This window comes from Anser anser (genome assembly GCF_964211835.1).
Source record: "Anser anser genome assembly, chromosome: 21".
NCBI classification, from domain to species: domain Eukaryota; kingdom Metazoa; phylum Chordata; class Aves; order Anseriformes; family Anatidae; genus Anser; species Anser anser.
Window position 1 is genome coordinate 12,161,881 of NC_139742.1, and position 21,131 is coordinate 12,183,011.

Sequence of the window (21,131 nt, forward strand, 5' to 3'; positions counted from 1 at the left end):
ACAAGCTGACTGCTCGGGAAGAAACAGAAGATTTCATTCTTGGTGCAAGGTTCAAAGGGGAGGTAATGCAAAATACTGTATATATTTTTTCACTTAAGAATGGCTCTGTCACTGTGTGCACTTGCAGTGAAAGCCGGAGCTGCATCGGTGCTGCAGCCAGCGGCGTGCAGGAAGGCTGCTGCGCGCTGCGCTGGGCCCTGGCCCCCAGCCCTGAGCACGCAGAGCCTGCGGCTCTCGGAAACTCCCACCCTGGAGGGGGCTACGGCTGGAAATGCCATTGCCCTCCTCTGGGTACCCACCAGCCCCACCGCAAACCTTCCCTGCAGGAGCTGAGGCTCGCTCCTGCCAAAGGGGCAGCAGCGGACAAGATGCTGGGGGGTGAGCTCTTCCTGTGGGCAGCACCTGGCTTTCCTCCTCCTCCATTCATCACAGGCAGCCAAAGATGAAGGAGAAAACAATTCCAGTGCCCAGCACAGATGGTGGGAGGGCTCCTAATGATGCCATAAATGTCCCTTCTGAGGAGGTTAGCCCTAACCCACAGCAAATTTGTCCTGTCAGCCCAGGAGTGGCTATCAGCCTTCTCCATCTGTTTGTGGAACTGGGCAGCATCTTGAAGGCACCCTCGTGCCCCGTGTGCTGGTTCCACAGCCGTTCTGGGGCGGTCGGCTCAGCTCCCAGGGCAGCAGCGTCCCAGCGCTGGGACCCTCCACCAGCCGCGTTCTGCGGCGCTGCCCGGTTTGGGTGCAGGTCAGACGCACTGCGTTTCCCCTCAACGTAGCCTTGTTGCCCAGTGGTGAAATTGTCACGCTGCGTGCTTTGTTTTGTCCAGTGTTGGGGAAGCCACGGCCTGGGCTGTGCGTGGCCGCTCACAGCAGCAGGCGGCTGCGGGGTGGTGGGGACGAGGCGTGCACGGGTCTGGCGTCAGTGCCCGTCTGATGCCTCAGAGCTCCCGGCGCCTTGCCCTCCCTCCCATCAGTGCCGTGACGCGGGGCTCTGGGCGCAGCAGGGCCCCTGCCGGCGGTGTGCCCATCGAGCTGCTGCTGCTGGCGTTGCTCCCAGCGGCGGCACTGCCCGCGGCACCCCTGCGCCTGCCCCGGCCCTGCCCTGACGAGGACAGAGATGTGCAAGGCAGGGCTGCAGCCCCTCCCTGCGCTGGCCATTCCAGTAGCATAGCAATATTGTCACAGGTGGGAAGGTTGTGGAAATACAGAGAAAAATTTCCCAAGCTGCAGATTTTCTTTGAAAGTTTTGGGATCTCTCGTGCTTTTCTTTAAAGGCTTGCTTGATTGGCAACACTTCCGAGTCAATTGTATCAGCACTGTTCTTGGGGCCGTGTGGATGGGCTGTTTGTTTTACACGGCCTCTCTGGCTGCCATTTCGTGCAGTGTCAGCTGTATTGACATTGCAACCAAAACAATCAAACCTGCTAAACTATTTCTGTGTCCCTTTCAGTGGTGTTTCATGTTTCTCCTTTGCTTCTTAATTCCACACCAGCATTCCTGGAATTCAGAAAATTCTCCTCTGAAACTTGACTGTTTGCCTCATCCTGCCTCCCCCTCGGCAGGCTGCTGCGGCCCTGTGGCACGCCTCTAGCAAAGAGCTCAGGGACACCTCTCTCACCCGAGTAGGTGAGAAGTAAATGGGGCATGGAGTTATTTAGTTTAGATCTTTTCTCTGGGAAGAGAGGAAAAGGATTCTGGAATATGAGGAGCACAACTCATTTTTCATGGTTCCCTCTGCTGTGGCATTGATGCCATACCATGCTTCATGACTTGCTGTTTTCATTAGACATGTCCAGTAACTCTGGAAATGGCGATAAAGTGCCTCTCTAACTCGTGTTTACTTCAATAACTAGACAAACAAGAAATATTGCAAAGTTTTGGGGATGGAGGTACTTTGTCTTTAGTGATTTCAGTTGTTTGGGTATTTGTAGCGTTTCTGAGGTGGTTTTTTTTTTTGGCAGCATTCTGGTAACCTCTGCATGGAAAAACTCAACAGATTCTGTTCAGGATTTAAGTCCTGTTTAAGCTGGTAATGAGAAAAGCCAAAATATTCCATGGAAATGAGTGTGTTGGCACTGCATTGCTCCTGGTGCGAGGGAGCACAGCCTAGCGTGCTCTTGGCAGGCAGGTAATGCTCAGAGGCTGCCATGTTCTCAGCACCGTGCAAAGCACTCAGTGAAGATGACCCTTGCTGCTGTGTGCTTATGATTGAACCAGGGCAGCATCAGGTCTGGTGATTATGGCCTTTGTTGGTGCTGATCTTTTGTCAGGATGTTGGCAAAAATGGCACTAGCTTTGCTTTACAGACTAGTGGAGTATGATAAAATCCAAGTTCATTTTAAAGAAAACAAAAATACCGTATGTACTTTGACTTTTTATTCAGCTTCTTGACTCTGCTTTTCACTTTAATAACACAAGCTTCACTGAAAAACAAACAAAATTGGTGCCCAATGAGCCTAAACTGAAATCTCAAACAATAGCAACAACAAACCAATTAGAGTTCCTCTCGGTTTTATGTTGAGTGTAAGCACTGACTTTGTGGAATCAGTACAAAACGTGAGTGATGCATGAAATGGAAATTTCCTGCCTAGTGTGTAGAATAAATGCAGACAGAGCTGTGATGCTCACTGCAATGTGCAGCCTACATGCAGCCAGAGGAAGGAGCCAAGCTCAGACATCCGCTAGCAGAAACCATGCCTTTATGTAGAAGTTACCTTTCATTTCTTATTTATTCTGGTACATTTGGAGCAGATAAGTGATTAGACTGATTTACTTTATCCTTTTACATCTATGTAGATCCTCCCCAGAAGACAGTCAGAGGGACGTGACTTTGGGGCTGAGGGACAGCCTTTTTAGAAGCCTCCTGTGCTACCTCCAGTGCTGAGATGTCCCTCGGAAGTCGGAGAGGGCATGAGCCAATGTGCGGCCCTGCAGAGACACGTGCAATAGCCCCGGTGACATTAGTCAGTTTTAGCATGACATGTGCTACCACAGACAGTGTCACCTCCCAGCGTCACAGACACACAAATGTCCTTAGACACAGGCTGTCTCTGGCCTTCCAGAGAGGAGAAATGAAAAGCTCTCAGGAATTTGCTTTTGGTTGGGACTCCTGAATGAAATATATTTCTTGGTTAAAAATCCATGCTAACTCATTATTACCAGAAATAAGGTTAAAACAAATTCAACCAAATCATCTGGGTCTCCTGAATCAGGTGGAGAGTTGACTTGGTCTAGCACTAGTCTCTGACGGTGACTAGGAATAGATGTGTAAGGAAACAGCTAGCAGGTCATGCATAAAGCGAAGACCTTTCTGATACGCTGTCCTACCAACCAGCAGCTTATGAGATGGGCTGTGTGGGCAGGGAGCCACATCTGCACAGTCGTGGGTTTTGACAGCCTTTGATGGGCCCTTCCACGGCCGCTGCAGTGCCAGTGCCTGCACCCTCTGTCTGGGCGCCCACCCATGCCCCGCAGGCCCAGCTGCGGCTCCTTGTTGGGTGCAGCAGAGAGAGCTTCGAGAGAGCTTCGGCCGTGGTCCACGAGCGACCCCGCAGCAGGCTCCGGCCAGCGGCCTCGCAGCCTGCACCCTGCTGGGCCCGCAGATGTGGGCGCTCAGCCCCGGCCTGGCTGTTGCGTCCCCAGCGGTGCTTTCAGCTCTTGTAGCTGCCGTAGATGAGGTGATATTTAGGGATGATAGTCAAGGGACAGCAGTCAGCGTTGGCTAAGAAAACCACCTATTGGACTTGGATCCGGTGGGGCAGCCCATGCAGCGCTGAGGCAGCAGGACAGGCCCTCCTGAGCGGCGGCGCGGGCACCCGGCTTCTGCCGCTGCTCCCGGCCCTGGCCTGGCTGGGCTGTGCTGTGCTGCCCTCCACGAGGACGGGGCAGGGTCAGGCCAGGCTCTCATCTTGTCAGTGATCCAAGCCTGCTTCCTTTACAAAGGAGCAGACCCAGGAGGGTGCAGCAGGGACCCTGGGTGCCGCAGCCCCCGTGAGGGGCCAGTGAGGAGCCGCCGTGCCTGCACCCTCCGTGTGCAGCCTGGGCCTGACACCACCCTCAGCCCCAGTGCCGAGTTTTATTATGAATTAAGAGTAAAACTCCTTCTCTGCCACAGAAAAAAACTACCTCCATTTTTCAGAGTGCCTCTGTTTATATAGTTTATGGGAGAAGAGGGCTCTTAATATTTCAGTGTCATGACCATAAAATGAAAAGGTTACTGCTTGCTACAAAGGCTTGCTTGGATCCAGCACCAATTAATTTTCAATCTAAAATATATGTCTCCTGGCCGTCTCACAACAGCCGTGAGCAGGAGGTTCCTCCTTAACACATTTGAGCCACAAACACAGTTAAAGGATTAGGCAGCTTTTTCCATGCTGTTTTGTTCACCCCCATTGGGGATTCCCATTATCCTTGATAGACTGTTAGCGGTGACAGTGGGATATGATAGTTCTAGTGTTTTCCTCTTCCCCTGTTTGGTGTCCACGCATAGGGCTACTCGGACCTCAGCTTTAATTTTCTTTATAGGTGCGAGCGGAGCATATGCTAAAGGTAGACATTACTGTGCAGAGTTGCTCCTGCAAAATGATCTGCAGAACGACTTTAATTTATCTGTGCAGCACTTTTGCTGGATAGAGCACGCTGTAGCTTCCAGCCTGCATTGCCTTGCTCCTAGGTGTAGCCCAGCCGTTCTTTAAATACAAGGGGCAGAATAAGGCTTGAAGTTGTACCAGACCATTGCAAACACACGCTGACTTTCTGGAGGGTGGATGAGCTTCTCTTTATCTTTATTTATTAATAAAAGACGGAATGCCTTGGGAAACAAAAGGTTTTAATGGCTGGTGCTTGGTATCCTTGACAACACTCCCCAAAGAATATTACATTAGGGCACCAGAGAACTTTTAAAAATAAGTAATGGAATTCCGTCTCTGTTATGCTTTTAGTAGTCATTTCGGCCATGGTGCAGCGAGGTCATAAGCTGAGCTCAGTGAAGGGAGCCAGAACACGAAATGATGCTGAGAGAACGTCTGGGAGATGAGAGGTACAGAATTACAAGCGAAAGTGCAGGCCTGCTGAGGCAATTACAGCTTAATGGGGTCATTTGGAAGGCAATTGCCAGGGGTTAATGTAGTATGGAGAGATGAGGTGAGATTGAAGTGAAATTTGGGGCTGGAAATGTGTTAAGATGAAAGATCAGAGTGCAGCGGATTCTGCAGTGCAGAAGGTTTATATCATGCAAAAAAATTGAAAAAAATATAAAAGTAGTAGCCAGATGTTTCAAAATAAATAAATAAAACCTTAAGTAAACGTTTTTAAAAAGTGTAATAGCTGCATAAAAATATCCTGTGCTCGGAAAGGATTGTAAAGTGTAAGACAGTATTTAATACAGCATAAAAGGACTTCATTTGAAGCGAAAGTTCTGTTGCATTTGTCTGCCCATATGCAGAGGCAATGTTGTTCGGCTGTTTCCATTATTGACACAGTATACTGCCTTATGAAAATAGTACTGCTCTCTCAGCTGTTGTGCCTTATTTAAAGAAATCCATTGTTTTGAAACAAAAAGTGAGAAACAGTCCCCTATACACATATTTTGATATATTTGTAATGGATTCATCACATTATCTTTTCAGGCATTAAAATAATACTCATAAGATGTCAAAATATTACAAGAATTACAAGCTAGCATTCTTCGAGAGTGGGTATTTTGGTTCTGAGAAGTATGCTTAAATATTACAGGTGTTTAAATTAAAAATGTCAAACCATGAAGGCATAATGGAAGTAATCATTTTTACACAGTTTTAAGCCGCGCAGTGTTGGAGAAAGCTTTGCATTCCAGACTATTGTGAATGAGCGGAGTTCATAAGCATTCAAAGGACAAAAGAGATCATTATGCTTTGTTACCTCAGCCAGTTCATTACCTTAATTGCTGAGCGTAATCCAGTCTTGGAAGAAAACTCTAGGGCTTTAAGGAGATCAGCACTGGCACCCCATGACACAGAAAATGGAAACCCTTTCCTGCACCACGGCCACTCCAGGCACGCTAAACCTTGATCAAAGGCTGAACTTCTCCGAGGGTCGGCCATGTGAAAATCCCCCGGAGCTGTACCATGCGCTGAACCGTAATGAAGTGCAGGAGGTTCAGCACCGTTCCTGCGCGAGTGTGACCGTCCTGGATCACTGGCTGGCAAGAGCACATTATCATCCTCTCAGATAGGTGAAGTTTTAACATAGTTCTGTTTAGTAGGGATAATATGTCTCTTTCTGTAACAGCTCTCTGCATATTACGTGAACTGAACAAACTCTTAATGTGCAATAATACCGTAGAGCTGAGAGACGGAGCATGGAGCTTTCCATCAGGCAGGAGGCCACTTTTCCAGGAACGGCTTGTTAAATTCTCCTTAGCTGCATGCAAGGAGAGGCATTTGCAGGCAGGCATTTGACTACAGAGCCACATCTCAGCTGTGAAATGATGCTGAGGAGTTTGTTTGGGAAGATCAGATTTATTGTAAATACATCAGAGCAAGTTTTTTTTTTTTTTTTTTTCCACCGGTGTTTCTTTGACATATGTGTGCTTTGTATCTAGTTATCTGATCCGATGATACAGTCTTTCTCCCCTTGTACAGTTGCATATATTAAGGCTTTTAAGAAATATAGTAAAACAAAAAATATGACCTTTAAAAGCATGGTTGAGTTGCATTCATTTTATAACCATCAAAGCAACTCTTTACTGTTGTAAGGTAGAAAAATCAATGATGCAATCTTTTTCCTTTTGCCTCGTGCAATCCGTAATTGAAATGGAAAATCAAATGAACGGCTAACAGATAATTGTTTTATCAATATTCCCTGCCTGCCCTACAAGGGTCAGCCTAGAATGATCATGAGCCACGGATATGATGAGGACAAAATGTGAAATTGAACAGCAAGGAGGCAATAAATCAACCTTGACAAGAAAGAGTGACCAGCATGTAGCTCTTGTAGGCAGCTTTTGGGACACTTTTTGTCTCAGGTGTCTGCACTGATTTAAAAAAGTGAGAATATAATATTTGAAGCTCTACCAGTGGGTAAACAACTGGAGACTATTTCTAGGTTAAGGCGTCATCAAAGCAAACATGCTGCAGCTGAAAATAGGAGGATATTGGGTCATAGTGAAAAAAATCCCGCAGCAAAATAGCAGGGAAATAAGGGAATATTCTGAGATTATTGTGAGTGAGAAATTCCTGTGTCCTCCCACGTGGTGCTAGAAAACTAAAAAAGATAGTAAATACATTAAAATACATTTTTCAGGCTGCTCCTTTGCTGCCTCATTGGGTATGAAAACTGCCTTGGATTGAGTTTCTGGTATTTTGGGTTCTCCCCCGTCCAGATGTAGGAGCAGCCATAGTCTCCCACCATCTGAAAGCCGCTCAAGCTCCATCCCAGCGCCGGGCAGGGGCGCTCCCACGGCACCACCACCACCACCACCTGCTGTTCTACACCCCGGGGTCTGGGGGACACATCCAGCGCCAGCCCCACCGCTGCTCTACTGCTGGGTGCCGAGAGCCGGGGGCAGGGGGACCGGGCCGGTGCTGCCTGGGGACAGGTGCCCGTCGCGGGCAGCCCTCCCAGCCCCACGCTGATCCCAGACCCCCAGAGCTCGCTTGCTGCCCTTATCAGCACCAGAAAGTGGGGTGTTTGGCACACACTTGGTGAGCGTGCCAGAGCAGATGTGGAGCATTGGCACTCCTACGCTCCCCTGTTCTGCTCATAATTCGATCCCTATATTTCTTCCACTTGAGGCTGAACAAGTTCTTGTTTAATTTTGAGAAATGCTTATTAAAAAAAAGCCAAGTCTGGCTGCATTTTTCTTGGTGATGCTGAAAGGCAGCTCTGACCAAAACAACAACATGGAGCTGGGAGAAGGTGCCTTTGTTCAGGGAGGGGCTGACTCTGGGTGGAGGACTGCTGTCTGCGGGCCTGGTCTTGCTTCAGCTGAAGGAGAGCGATGTTGGGGTGCTCTGGGGAGCAGCTGGTGCAGGGTCCTGTGGCCATGGTGCTCCAGCCCCCATGTGCAGGGCTTCACCTGCCTGTCCCATCCTACCCTGTGCCATCCCTTCTCCCCGCGCTCCATCAGCTGGGGTTTACTGGAGGGCTGGTTTGGGTGTAGTCTGTGTTGGAAGGACACCACGCTGGGAAAGCATCCTGGAAACTTTATTTTTAAGCCTGGCTGTATATGTCCTGGCTGTCCCTTGGGAGGAGGGGGCATGGTGTGCACATGGTCTTGGAAAGAGCCTATGAGGAACCCAGCAAAATAGGTTGCCAGTGTGGAGAATATTTTTTATTTTAGGCACAGTATTTTAAACACACTGCCCTCCTTCCCCCAGGGTCTAGGCCGAGAGTTGTAATCTCTTTTTACTACAGGTTTTGTTCCAACTCATTTCTCATCAGGCTTTCCCCTGCTGCTCGGCCAGGTCGGGCCTTGCCGCCTGGGAGGCGCCTGGCAGCGGGGGCACAGAGGCTGGGCCCTGCCCGCTGTGGGGCTGGGCTGGGGCACAGGCCACGCTCAGGGGGCTTGGGCAGGACAGGAATGGCCCCCAGGCCTTCCTGTGGCCCCTCGGGGGCAGGAGTTCCCTTCTGCTCGTGTCCCTGATGTAGTAAAGTGTCAGCTGCGCCATCACAGTCCTCCTTGTCCTTGAAACCACCACAGCTTAAGCCGTCTTCCATTCATCAGTGGATAAAAAATAGAGGGGAGTGCTGTGGAAGGACCATACCCGCTCCCCAGGAGCCAGGGAGGAAACCTCCATGCCACAGGCAGGACACTGGACAAGTCCGCAGGCCTGCTCTGCAAAAGCTTTACTGTCCTATCCTTGAACATACCTCTTTGCCTTTTCCCTCCTGAAGGTAGCAGATTAAGCTGGATGTGTGAGGAGATGTGCAGACAAACACAAAAGATCAAACTAGATCATTACAGGCAGTAACTGCTTCCATAACCGTATTTACCAAGCACACGGTACCTGTAGGACTTCTAATAAACATCGCATAAATCCAGGTGTGCCGAGAGACACGGGTACAATCCACCGTGTCTTTAACATGCATCCTAGAAATGCCCTAAATACATATTTACACAACAGTGCCTAGGACTCCAAATAAGCTGTTCAAGCTGCCAGGCTGTTAATCCCCATTTTAATGCCTCTGGTCTATCAGACGAGTATGCTGTTTGCAAGTCACTCGGCGGCCATGCAGGAGGGGCCCTGCGCGCCCTGCTCCATCGGCACACCCTGCCCGGCTGCAGAGGCAGCGTGCAGCACAACCCGGGCTCCCGAAAGATCTCCAAACACATTTGCTCCAGAGGCTAGACCTCCTTCAGCAAGGCCTAGGTGGATGGTGATTGCACATGTTTGGGGTCTGAGTTGTTTGCTTTTGTTTCACCGGTTACTTGGAGGGCCACAGGGTGCTCCAGGCTAGTCAAGGACCGGGCTCCTTGCTCGCTTTCCTGTGGCAGTGGCTCCCGTTCCCACTGGCAGCGCCTGGAGCAGCTCGGAGCAGCAGGACTGCCTTCTGTGATAGGACAATAATGTCCCCAGGAACGTGCATGAACAGGTACAATTTCTGTATGAGCGAGCAAGTGCAGGTGGCTCTGCTGTCACCCTGTCCTTGAGGATCCAGCGCCGACCTCTGGCAAGCCCTTCTCTGTAGGGCACGGCTCATTCTCTGGCTCTGTAAGTGCTGTTTTCTGATGGACACTGCTAGGAAGCACAATTATGTCTATTTTAGGGCCCAGCCTGGCTGCCTCTCATCACGCGGGGAAGCAGTGGTGGGGGGACACCGGGGAGTGCCCCGTGTTACTGGCGGGGCCGGGTGTGGGCTGGCGCTCGCGCTCAGCTCTGACACGGGCTTGGCACAGCAGGCAGGGACTGGCCAGGGACCTGCCTAATTTGTTTTTGGTTTTTGGAAGGATCAGGACTGCTGCACATTTATTTTTACTGACATTGATATAATAATTCAGTTTCCTTCATGAATTAGATTTGGGGAATTTGAAACTTAACTCTGGTAGTGCTTCTCTCCCAATTTATTACGTATGCTTAAATAAACATGTTGAATTAACTTTATAAGGCTTGTAAAAACTACAGATAAAACTGCTCTAGGAAATCAACATTCTAAATCATGCTAAGTCTCTTCCCATTTTGCTCATCCTCTAGCAGGGCATTGACAAAAATATGAAATTGATTTGGTTGAAGGGTGTTAAAGAGCCGACAGCCAAATGTCACAAACAATGAATGGCTGCAGTGTTGAGAAAATCAATAGGGAGGTTAAAGCTGGTCTTGTGAAAGACTTGGCAGACTGCTCTGTTCCAGGAAGATATCTGTCTTCTGGCCTTGGTTGCATGATCAAAAGGAAAACTTGATAGGTTTAATGAAGGGAGATACTGTAAAACTGACAACAGAAATATAGACACTGTGGTAAACTGCAGTGCACATCAGTGAGTGGAGCTATTAGATACATTTTTCAGTCTGAAAAAATATTTATAGGTAAAGATGTCAAAAAAATATTAGTGCATTCCTCCACTTTTTCACATTCATTCTCCAATCAGCACATGCATTTGCATGGACTAAATAAAGGTTTGTACTCTATGTTTAATTGTACAACGGGATGGCAAACGTATAGGGCAAAATAATTAGCATGATAATTAGTGAACTGTAATGTTTTCAAATAATTGCATGATGAGATTGCACAGCCAAAGTGAGATTGGAATCTCTCTATTTGGAGATGATATTTCAGCAAATCATAACAGATAACGAAAAAGTGAACCACTGTTTCATCAATTAAAAGCAAGACAGTGTGACGGCAAACTGTTCTGTAGTCCACACCAATGTGTTTCACACGGGCATTATGTCTCATGCTGTTATTGATAAATATACAGTTGGGCTTAAAATCAGTTTTGTGAATATTACATCCACAAATATAAATGAGGATGCCAGCCATTAAAAAAGGTTAATAATGTTAGATTAATTTTGTTTTTGAAATCAGCTTGTAAACAAAATTTGCACTGATTTGCACCTGACCTATTAGCAGTGCTCCTATATAACATATTGCACCATTAGGGAAAAAAATTGTTTAAGATCTGAATTATTACTTCCCACATATTTGTTTTCCAAACACAGCATTGCACCTAAGACTAGACCGTATAATAATATTTGAAGTAATGTGGCACCTTTGCAGCATTTATTTTTCCAAAGCACTGTGTTAAGCATATATGTTCATTTCACAAGCCTGTTTGCGTTAGTTGTCATCTGTCAGTTCTGGGTATCTTTTCTTCCTCTTTTTTTTTTTTTCTTTTCCCCAGAAAAATGAACTCATTAGTCTAAAACTCCCAAATGCCACATTCAGCTCAAACAGCGAAGATGATAACCTGTAAAAAAAGAGAGGAGAAAAGAGAGAAGTAGTCTGGCAGGTTTTCTGCAAGTGGACGCTGTAATAAAAATGCCCCCTACTTTGTTGGGATGGTGTTTGTAGGGCTGCTGCCATATGTTACTTTCCTTTTTAGCTGGGATTATGCCATCATTATTGCTGATAAAAGCTGTTTACTGCCTTGGCAAAGGAGCGATGCTTGGCGCAGTTTGGAAGCCGCCATTCAGTTTACAGAAAAGTGCATTTAGTGCCAGATGCTAGGATCCAGGGGCTTTGTTATCTTTCCCCATTATTGGGATCATCCATTGTCTGTTTTTTCCTCCTTTTAACTTAGCCACGGCTTTGTTGTTTCTGTTTTAGATTCACGTCGGTCCAGGCAGGTGCCACTGCAGGTTTCAGCTGGCTCTGCGTGGCCGGGCGGCACCTTTCAAGGCCGACGGCCTGCAGCGCGCTGGGTGTCCTGCCGGCAGGGCTGCGGGACGAGCTGGGTGCCGGGCCCCAGCAGCCCCAGGGCACCCGAGGGCTGCCCGGCCCCGCGGCCGAGCTGCTCAGCGGCACGGCGCTGCAGGGCGCGGGGCAGTCGGTACGGGCGCCTCAGGCCCCTGGAGCCCTTCCTAGAAAGCTCAGGACTGGGGGCCTGGCACAGTCACTGCAGGGCAGTGAAGGAAGAAGTGCGGAAAACGTGCAAACGAAAGAGAACATCGTATCTGAGTCTGGAGGTGGCCATAATTCATATGTAAATGCTCTTAGCATAGACTAACAGAGCTGTTGGACGGGCGGCAGCTCTGTTTGTGCCAGGCTTTCCATTAAAAAGCGTTATCTTCTCCACATAGGAGAGAGCGTATCTGGCCCAAACGTCGCTAAAAGCTGGGGGAAGTGAGCAGCAGGCTGGTGGTGCTGGGCTGGTGGCCGTGCTGCCCGGCGGGGCCTGCTCAGCGGCGGATGCCACAGGACGGTGCTGCGTGGCCCCGCGCCCGCCCCGACACCCCGGCCCTCCCCGAGCTGCAGGAGGCCGCTCGTGACCGCGGCTGGCCGGGCCGATTTCGGCACCTCCGGTGACACCACAGGACGGTGCCCCTGTGCCTCCCGCCTGCTGGAGCCGGGACCTGTGCCATTAATGCATCCCCTCGCAGCAGCGCCAGCGACCTGGATAAAAGACAGCATGATGTGCTGGTTCGGCTTTATGTTGTGAGGAACAGCAATCGTGGCCTGTGCGTGTGTGTCCATAGCATGAGTGAGAGTCTGGTAAGCAGCATATGACCGAGCAAGTGCCTTGGTGCTCCGCTGGCCTGAGGCACACATTCCCAGCCACATCGTGCTGCCTTCCCCTTTTTTTGTTTGTTTGTTGGTTTTTTTGTTTTGTTTTTAATGCACTATTTTCAAAGTTCTGCCAAAGTAAATCAGTCTGGATACATTCATAAGTATTATCCTAGATGAAGATGTGGCCTTGCTGTTTGTGAACTGATTTTTGGGCGCCACAGACCTTCTGTTGTGTTCAGGGGCGCCTCAGGCACCACTGGAGCAGGTCCTGGGGCTGCAGCGATCCCCCATGCTGTGCTGGGTGCTTCATGTTGGGTGTCCTGTGCTGGCTGCCCGTGCTGGGTGGCTGTACTAGGTGCCCCATGCTGGGTGGGTGCCTGTACGGGGTGCCCCGTGCTGTGCTGGGTGCCCGTGCTGGGTGGCCGTGCTGCACTCAGCCAGCGCTTGCACTGGGCGAGCCAGAACAGGCCGGTTTGCAGCTCAGAGCGATGTGGAGCACCCCGTTAACCTTCTCTGCTCTGTTATTCTTTGGGGAAGAGGCTCTGACCTTATTTCTTCTGCTAAGAGAGATGCATCTGGAACCAAATGAGGGCAGTAAAGTATAATAGAAGGCTTTACAAATGAAAGTTTTGTTTCTGCTTGTGCAATACCTTGTTTCCCCCTCGTGTATCCTGGGAAATCAGGCTGATCAATAGTTCCCATTTCAGCACAACTGCAGCAAGCATTACAACTGTATAAAATTTACAACATTGTCTGCTGTAAATTTTAATTGGAAAAGCCTTACAGCTTTACCCTCTATCTTTACACGTTTAACTGTATTTGATTTAAAAAAAAAATCAAACAAATTTACAACGTATAATATCATGTCATACGCTTTTTATTGACAGTGTAATATAAATAGCACAAAACCACGTTCCTAATGGAAAAATGGCCATGAAAATGTGGGAAGAAGCCAGGAGCGTGAGGCGGGCGCCGGGGAGCGCGGGTGCCCACGGGGACCAGCCATGCAGCCGGGCTGTGCCCGACGGGGCGAGCGGCTGAGCGCGGCCGGCAGCCGGCACGGTGAGAGGCCAGCACGGTGAGCGACTGGCACGGTGAGCGGCCGGCACGGTGAGAGGCCAGCACGGTGAGCGGGGGGCATGGCGAGCAGCCGGCACGGTGAGCAGCCGCCGCGCCACACCGCACCACACCGCGCTGGCGGGAGAGAACGTTGCTTTCAGCACAGCTTTATTTCTGTCACAGGTCAGGCTTAAAATGCTGTGTGATACAGTTATTGACTCTAATCTGGGCATAAACACAAGTCCTCAAGCACCAGCCCAATTAATAATTTGCATAATTAACACGCATATTAAATAGGGACTGGCCTTGCATCTGTATTTGCAGTGATAGGGGTAATGAGGGCTAGCGGAGCGGCGCCTCGGGCTGGCGTGAGCAGACGTGTGGCAGTAGTAATTTTTGCTTGGATTGACAACTGCTAGACAAGCAGTCCCAGCATAAAACTAAACCCCGTTTGGCAGAATTAATCGTTGACAAACTGCTCTTAAAGCTGTAACATTGTTTCTGTCAGTTGTTCGGTTTGATGTCACTGTTAGACATAATAAATCAATAGTGTCAGAATTTGGTAATGTTTATAGCTAGCAAGGTTTATTATTTCATATGACTGTCATGTACAAATAGTGGTTATCATGGCTGCCTCTAAATTATCAAAGGCAGAATATTGCCGGGAATATATTTCTTAAATTTCTTCTCCAATTAATTCTGTGGAATGCTGGCAGTGATGGGGCCCACTTGTGTTTTGGGAGGAATCGTTTTGTCCTCCACACATTTTTAAAAGAGAAGTTCCAGGCATTGCCCACGACAGTATTTATTACCTCTGTCTCACAGGCTGGACGTTAGGTCTGTGCTTTATGAACCTTATTTCTCCTGCTTGAGTGGCAGGGTTTAGGCTGTCGGTGCACTCCGCGGAGCCGTTCCCTGGTGTCGCGGTGGGGTGGGCAGGAGCGCGGGTACCCACCGCGGGGCGAGGGCGGGGAGATGGACCCACGGGTGTGGGCGAGCGCGTGCCACGCTGTGGGGGCCTGTGCACGCGGGGTCTGTGCACATGGGGGCCTGCGCACGTGGCTCTGCAGCGTGTGCAGGGGAAATTGTGCGCTGATGGTGCGAGGGCACTGCGCGGACTGTGGGGTGCTGGAGCAGCCGGTGTCCCACCGGCCTCGTCCCGTGGCCCCGTTGCACCTAAAGCACCGGGTTTGACCCGCCAACCTCTCTGCTCGCTGCAGGTCCCCTGTCAAATCCTCCCGTGCACCCGAAGGGAGGAGCTGGTGGGACGGGGCAGTCCCCAGGCTGGGCTAAAACTGTCCCTTTACCACAGCAGCCTGTATAAATTACTACAATAAATTACTGCAGCCTCAGGGTAAAAGAAGCATCAAGTTATGACTTTTACATGAGTATTTAGTCAGCCATTCAATAAAAAATAGGTCTTCCAGTTGCACAGTACCATTTATCAGCTATGTATTTATTATTTATCATAGCTACACATGATGCAAATGTGAATTACCTAAGCTGCTCCTCCAAGGAGCACTTGCCTTTATAGAAATGTAAACATATATAATACAGTTTGCAAAATCAGACACCAAGCTTTGAAAGGAAAAAGGAATCAGGGATGCAGATTTTATTTTTGCTTTCATTTCTATATGACAAGTTATCTATGCTACAGTTTCCTTCTAAAGGTCATTCCCTGGATTAACTTCTCCCTAACTCCCTGCTGCTCCGTGAGCGGCTCTGGCTGCAGATCTGCATGAACGTCTGCTGCCAGCGCGGAGCCTGGGCAGAGGGAGGGAGGTGGCACGGGGTCATGGCTCTCACATCTGTGCCCGAGGTGCTTTTGCAGGTGTTTGCGTGCGTTCACTGTGGGGGCTGAGCCCCGCCTCGCATGGGCCAGAGATGCTGGGGTGCAGCAGGATCAGGGGATGTGCTGGGGTGACCCGGGGTCAGCCCTCGCACCGGCCACTGCCACGTACAGGCAGGAAATACCTGGAATCATTAAAATTCCTCCCACATTTATTCAAGCTCTGGTAGTCTATAAAGTGATTTCAGTTCTAAAAGGGGGATTTGACAATTTTTTCACTGCTCCATGTTTCTAGAGTACTGCTGCTCTAGACACTGGTCCTATGGGGAACTTCAGGCCTTGAAGCATTTCAGATACGTGGATTGCCTTTCAGCTTCTTTTCACACATTTTTGGGATGCTCAGGGTGCTGAGCAAGCCCTGTTCCGCTTGCACTGGGAGTCCTGCCCCAGAGGACAGTTGTCCCCCTCTCCTTGGAGGCTGTAGCGTGGCAGCACACAGGCCGCTTCCCTGGCTTGTCCTGGCATTACCAGGGACTGCTCATCTCACTGGGTATGAAAAAGCAAATCCTCTGCTATTTTCTCTCTTAATTAAAGTTTGGGCCCACTTCACAACTGCTTTGGGGGCTGTCACAAGACTTTATGTGTTAACAAACATTGTCAAATTACCAAGAAAAGCTCACCGATCATTTGTGTGCACCTGTATGATTGCTGTCCCTGCTCAGGTCTTCCTGAGCCACCGCTTCCATTTGCCTTCACAAGTTCGGCAGGTTAAGCCGGTGTTTCTGGGGGTTAGCTCCAACCAAAACCTCAGGCAGTGGGGCTTCCCCCTGCAGAGTCCATGGGCTTTGGGATAAACCCGAAAGCTCACTTCCTGACATTTCGGGCCCTTTCCAGCACATTGCTCCTGCTGCATGTCCAGTACCAAGGGAGTGCACGCTGCATTACTGCGGGGTACGTCTGCAAGTGCAACCCATAAAAACACAGCAAAGTGGTGCCACTTGCTACCAAATACAATTTTAATGTTGCTCCTGTGCCCTGTGGTGTAGCTGGGTTAGCTGTGGTTAGCCAAGCTTATGCCTTCAACCAAAGCAGAAGAACTACAGAAATACAGAAATGCTCCAGAAGTAGCCGAGCCCCCCTGTGTGCTGTGCTGGCCCCGCGGAGCACCTGGAGCGGACGTGCAAACTGTCCCGCGTCCACTGCGCTGCTGTGGCCTTGCATCGGCGAGAGGAAACGTGGCTCTGCTGGCCCTGCATTCCTGGAGTCCCCCTCCTGCATGCCGAGGATGCTCGTAGCGGGGGACTGCACGTGCCGGACAGGGCTTTACAGGAGGACAAGAGGGCTTCTTGCTTATTGTTTACATGTAATACAAAATCTTTTGGAAAAAGTGTAAATGACAGCAGTAAACTGCTGAAGAGTCGAAGCTATTATAAAGAGGAAGCATTCGAAGTATGCAACATAAAGTGCTGGCCAGGTTTAGTCTCTGCATAATCTCACAGATTGGCCCCACCAGAAGCACAGCCGGTCCCGCCGGCCCGGTGCTGCGTTTGTGCCCTGTAAGGACCGCGCTGGGGTCGTTGGCCTGGCACCTCCCGCAGCGCCCCGGGCGCTGGGCACCGTTGGCTCCAGCGCGCTGCAGCCCTGGGCGTCGCGGTCAGGGTGCTGGGTGTGGGTGCTGCACCCTGCTTGCTGGGGGGTCCCCTGGCCACGCGAGCGCCGTGCCCCCATCCCGGTCAGCACCCCCCTGTGCAGCGCGTCCCTCCCAGAGAAGCACCGTGGACGGCGTTGCCAGCAGCTCCGCAGCCGGCGGGTCGTCGCCGCGAGAGGCAGGGCCCCGGGGCTGGCGCAGGCGCTGCGGTGACCCTGGGGGCTCAGCAGCTGCGGGCCCCCCTGGGAGCGGTCGGGCTCCCGTCGCTGCCGCTGGTGGATGACAGCAGCGTGTTAGCAGCGATTTGCTGCGGATGAGACGTGAAGGGCCGCTCTCTGGGAAGGGCCTTTTCCTGTGGGTGCCCGCGGCTTTCCCCAGCAGAGCCTTGGAGGCTCCCGCGTGCACAAGGAGCCCACCCGGACCTGTGCAAACGGCGAGGAGACGCCGCGGACCGGCTGGGTTTTCCGGGGGAGGTCATTAGTTAACGCATCCGAGGGATGCACGGGAGAATAACAGCACATCAGTTAGGATGCTAATTCACTCAACTGGCAGCGAACGCTGCGAAATGACAGCTTGGAGGGGCGCGGGGGAGGGTCTGAAAATGGCAGCAGATTGGTATTTTGAACGGGGAGGGAAGTTTTATAATGATGAATAAGAAAGATGACATTTGGTGCTCACATTTAACTTGCATTGGCTGTCCGCAGGAGGGTCAGTGTGCGTAACCTCCCGTGATGAGGCCTGGGGCTGCCCAGCAGCTGACTGGGTGTATACCCTTCAGATGGGAACAAAAAGAAAGGCCCAGATAATTAGGCCAAGTTGAACTGCAGGAGGTAGCCAGCTTCTCTGCTGCCTTTTGTATATTCATGACCCAGCTTGATTGATGGAAGGACAGTGTTTGGTGACACTGTCATTTGCAAGTTGAAAGGTAGACTACAGGCTGGAGCTATGCTCAGATGTGCCTTAAAGGGTCCTACAATAAGCTCATTTGGATGCTGATGATGTTCGCATCTGCATTTCTTTGTTTCTAACTGTTTCAGGAGGACATCTGTTAATTTGTATAGATTAGCTTGGATGCTTTCATTTAAAAACATCAAATTATGTAGCAGGACTGTTTATTATAAAAGTTTCCAAGAAAGTTTAAACTGATTTGGAAGCCATACAACGCATAATATTTGAAAGCAGGATTTTAAAATATATATATATACGAATACGAATACTTGTGTTCCGCCTCCCATGACCAGGAGTTAAGTCTTGTATTTCTACTGCAACATTATCAAGAAGTGTTAGCAAAAGCATCTGTTGAATTATAAATTCGAGGATAAATGAGGCTTGCCAAATTTCATATCTGCTCGGGAGAGGAGAGCATCTTCTGCTGGACAGTTAAAGCCTTTACCTTGGAAATGGGGGGGAAGGGAGGGGATGAAATGTAATTAATTCAAGAAGGAAAATGCTTTTACTGTGTAACATTTAGTTATATTTCAAGAATAATAGTGCTCCTGTCAGAGAAGTTACATTTTTCACAGGTGCTGCTTTCACAGAGATAGCAGGACATGAGCTGAGAGGGAGGCTTCACGCCTCGGGTCAAACTTCCCTCCACGTAGCCACTGTCCTCGGGCTCCACGTGCTGGGATGGGACATCGCTCTGGGGCGGGTCCCTTCCTGCAGCCCCGACAGAGGATGAGAAATCCTCGTATTTACAGCGAAGGGCTGTGACGGGGCCGGTGCCCGAGCCAGCACTGCCCCCGGGGCACCACGAGCCCTGCCGCGTGGAGCCGGGGGCAGCAGGGACGGCTCCTCTCAGCCAGCTCCATCCCAGCGCTCGGCCACTGCAGGGACCCCTCCTCGCATGCCCCTGCCCCAGGACCTCCAGCGGCGGCTGCAGCCGCGGGCCCTGGCCTCGTTCCGCGCACCACCGGCAGCGTTAGCTCACGGACGAGCTTGTGCTGCTGTTGTGCTGCTTCACGCGGCACGTCCGCCTCCCGAGGAAGCCTCTGTTGACCCATGAGGGCCTTGTCTGGGGCACTGAGCACTGGAAGTGTAGGAAGCGGGGTCAGGAGACCGCCCAGGGCAGGGCAGGCCCGCTATGGGGGCACTCCCCAGCCTGCCCCGAGTTGTGGGGCACGGCCAGGCCAGGGCCTGCACTGGTCTGCTAAGGCGTCTTCCCCGCGTACCGGCCCTCCAGTTCGTCTGCGCTTGGAAATCTATGCCTGTGACTCCCACCTTTGTATTTATTCCAATTAACACATAAACCCTAATTACCCAGATCAAGGGAGCTGGGAGCGCATAAATGTGCAGCGACACGGCAAAGCCGGGCAGCGGCCCGAGCGGTGAGGTGGCAGAGATGGGAAATCAATGGGGGGCACCAGCGGTGAGCCGCGTAGGGGCTGGGGCCCGCCCAAGACCCGCTCGTGGTTCTGAGAGGTGCGGGCACGGGCTGGGGGTGAGCGGTGGGCCAGCCCTCTCGCCTCCCGAGCCCTGCAGGGGCCACGCACAGCGTCCCGACGTGCGTCCCGACAGAAGTGCCCCGACCCCCCCAGCCTGACGGGCACCTTCCCCACTCCGCGCCCCGCAGGGCAGCATCCTGGCACGCTCCGGGATGCTGGCAGCGATCCCAGCACTGCGCGCGTCCTCCTGGCAGATTTATGGGATGGAGATCAAGGCAGGGTTTTTAGGGCGGCCGGCGCAGTGACAGTGTCCAGGAGCTGTGCCACGGGGAGGGCGGCCCCCAGCCCTGCGCAGCCCAGGGGGCACCGGGTTGGCACGGTTTGTGGGGTGTGGGAGTGGGCATGGGGCGCAGCGCACGCAGCAGCAGGGGAGTGCAGCATGCTGATGCAGGGTGTTATGATCAGAGCATATGCTGGCTATTAGTGTGCCTTTTATTTAATTTTTTTTTTTTTTAATACAGTTTACATTGCTAGTGGCAGCGCAGGCTTAATTGCTACCTTGCCTGAATGCAGCTTAGTTTTGTAGTTACTCAAGCAGGAGGTTTTTAAAACTGTGAAATAGTTTCCCTTTCTGCATGCCCCCAGATCAGGTAGAAAATGGGGAAAGAACTGCTAAATGATGTATTTAGAAAAAGCTGTTCTACAAGAGTATTTGAAACATTACAGATCTGCCAGAAGGTCCATTAACATAAATGTTTAACTCAGACACACACAAACTTATGTACCGAAATGAAAATGTTTCATGCATTAATTTGCTGCAGAAGGTACTAACATAACAATTAGAACAACATTCTGCCTGCTTATACTTAAATTTCCTGGGGCACCGTTTCGGTGGTAATGCATAGCATTGATGTAGCATCTCCTTGACTCTTTGCGCAGCACCCCACAGCACCACCACTGCGGTTCCTTGTGCTAAATCAAATTCTTACGGTGTTAAACCCGGTATCAAAGGGGCTGGGAGAGGCTGACAGCAGCGCAGGGTTTTGGGAAGGGTGCCCTCTCCCGCTGCTGTTTACCCATCACCAGCCTGCGTCCCATGCTCCCGATGTCCCACGCTACGCTGGTACACTAACAAAGGACCTGCCTCTTCCTTCAGCTTGCTTTGAAAGCGGATGGTGAAGGCAGATAAATTAAAGCAGAGGAACCATCAAGCCAGCTAGCGTAATGCTGGGCTCACTTCATTAGCGCTCCCGATTTGGTTCTCTGTCACATCCACTGTTTTTGCTGGGCTCAGTGTTTTTCCCGGCCCTGTGCTGCAGGACAGTCTGCCCTCTCAAAGGATATTTGAGTGCTGAGCACTCTCAGCATGCAAACGCTGGCTTTGCTAGCTTGGAATATGGAAACACCGGGGGCTCCCACCCCAGTCCCGCAGCCGATCTGGAGCTGGTTTTTGTTGCTGGCGTGCTGATCCCAGTCACATGGCGCCGCGCTGCAAACCCCGCAACAGCCGCACGCCGCCGAGCGGGGTGGGGGAGCAGCAACTGCAAACGTTCCTCCTCCGAGCAAATGCTTGTCCTAAACTGAGCACCGTAGAATAAAAATGGAAA

General features: G+C 50.8%; 1 protein-coding gene and 1 long non-coding RNA gene across 13 annotated transcripts in view; one reads left to right on the plus strand and one right to left on the minus strand.

The window, feature by feature from the left end:
- Window positions 1-21,131, plus strand: part of PBX3 (PBX homeobox 3) — a 114,829-nt gene that overhangs the window by 45,035 nt on the left and 48,663 nt on the right. The gene's annotated exons all lie outside the window — the stretch shown is intronic.
- Window positions 19,674-21,131, minus strand: part of LOC310884845 — a 28,879-nt gene continuing 27,421 nt past the window's right edge. For both annotated transcript variants that reach the window (XR_014574428.1, XR_014574429.1), the window contains one exon: window positions 19,674-21,104. This is a non-coding gene — a long non-coding RNA (uncharacterized lncRNA). The remainder of the gene's footprint in view (window positions 21,105-21,131) is intronic.